Source organism: Acyrthosiphon pisum, chromosome A3 (genome assembly GCF_005508785.2).
Source record: "Acyrthosiphon pisum isolate AL4f chromosome A3, pea_aphid_22Mar2018_4r6ur, whole genome shotgun sequence".
NCBI lineage: Eukaryota > Metazoa > Arthropoda > Insecta > Hemiptera > Aphididae > Acyrthosiphon > Acyrthosiphon pisum.
Window position 1 is genome coordinate 5,190,162 of NC_042496.1, and position 2,412 is coordinate 5,192,573.

The window sequence follows — 2,412 nt, forward strand, 5'->3', positions numbered from 1 at the left end:
GATGAACTTTTAAACAATGGCAAGCCATCAACATTTACTAATAAATTTAGTTCATTAATATCATTTAATGAATAATTATTTATTAACATTTTCAAATTGTGTTCCAAGCCAAAATGAATATAGTTTCCAGGTTCCACAACTTTTTTTAATAAAGGCATATTTGTTTTTAATAATGTTCTAGCATCTGTTGGAAGTTCATTATTTAAACAGTTAACATTATTTTTCAATCCCGTTAATAGATCAGTAACTGCAGTTGCAGTTACATTGTGTTTAATTGCCCATGACCGAAGAAAATTTTTTATACCTATGGATGATTTTTCAGTATTAGAAATATCAGTATCCAAAGTTAGAAGTGCATTCAAATTGTTAACTGTAGGTAAATTGTTTTCTTCAGATGTATCATTATTACTTGATGTTGAATTAAAAACAAAATTTTCAATTTCATTAGATTCGGTTGAACTACAGTTATTTGTAAGACACGATTTATCACTATCTGTATCAATTGATTCAACAATATAATTAGAATGACCGATATATGGTGATGATTTGTAAACTGGATCAGTTGAGGAAGAAGAAGAACTATTATCTGAATAATTAGAAGTTGAATCAACATTGATGTGTCTTCTTTTAGATCGCTCGGATAATTGATGAAAATAAGGACGTTTTCTGTTCATTTTCTAAAATAACGTAGAATAGTTATATTTTTAGGGCTATATTTGTAATTATTGAGGTAGTAAATTATGTGTTTACATCAAACCTAATATACCTAATCTACATTCTACAATGCCTACATATTAAAGCCATAAATAATATATAGGTATACCTAGGTATTCAATCAAAGTCAATATTAAAAAGTGAAACTAAATTATAATAATTAAAACACCTAGGTACTATCTTTAAACATACTATTTATTTAAATTAATCACAATCACATTTGGGTAATATTAGTAAAGAAGCAAGGAAGTGTAAATGTAAAATATGTATAACTAAAAACTAAGACCGGAATTAGATATAGGTTTATGCACCAATTAGTAGGTGCATAAACATTAATAAAGTAGGTATTTAATAGTATGATGCAAATATACTTGGCAAAAGTAATTTTAAAAGTTTAGAACTGAAGAGATGATAAATAATTTAATTATTTACTAGGAGTAGGTAGGCATACCCATAATAAGAGATCTTCAAAGTATTATGCAACATAAAGAAAATATTTACAATTATAGCTAAGTATAATAATATGCAGCATAAGAATATTTTAAGATTTTTGTATAAAATTGGTTCAATTTGAAAATCAGACATTTCTAAGCCTCGTGCCCTGTGTACATTTGATTTTTTCTAACCTATTAATGTATAAGAATTTCGTCTTTAAACATTTATACGTAAGTATTATGCCTAATTCCGGTCTCTATTTAGGTAAATATAATTGACAAATGATAAATAATTAAGTTTTATTTAGGTGGTAGGTACATTACCTGTTTATTTATCTTTTATCTCTGGTGTGATCTCTTGATGCGCAAATGTTGGAACTGGAAACTCGAAAATCGTAAAAGCAGTAAATAATATCCACGGATAGTCGTCGACTGTCGAGTGAACGCCGAACGGTTTATTTCATTCGCCTTATCGGTGTTTATAATATTGTAATGCGAAAGCGGTGAGCGGCCCGCGGCGCGCGGCTACAGACGACAGTTGTTTGTTTATTTATTAGAATATAATATTCCATTTCAAGCTATTTTTAGAGTGTTTCCCATTTAATTTTGTGGTATAGTCGAGAGCACGAAAAATTATCGTTGGCCCCCGCGACCCGTTGTTCTTACCCACTGTTGTAGCCATTGGCCCTAAAAATGTATAGGTATATTCATTGATATTAAACAAGGATACGGTATTCCTATTTACACTATTATAAGATAAGCATACACTTTTATGCCAACATAACGGAGAGAGACACGTACAGAACTACAGACACTGTACAGTGGTTTCTCACTCGCACACTCTCAGAAGCTTCCGAGTGACAAAGAAACTATAATATTATCATGTTGTCTGGTACCTACTCTGGTTATTATGTTAGCTTACAGAATTTTATAAAATGTCGCCACTCGCCAAGTCGGCATTTCGCATATTAACTAGGTATATAAGTTAAAACCAATGTAGGTATACACTAATTACACTAGTACACAACAGGCCTACAGCAGCTGTACTATACCTACTATAAATATATATATACTATCGTAAAAAACATACCCATTAGTTTATTAAGTTTATTCCTAATAGGTCGATTCCCTTTAATTTTTAAAATAACGTTAACTGCTGCGCGTCAATTTGGTATATTATGTTATGCACTTGTAAGCCACTAATAAGGCCCAGACGGATACAAAACAAAATAGCGTGTATATATATTATATATTATACCGTACC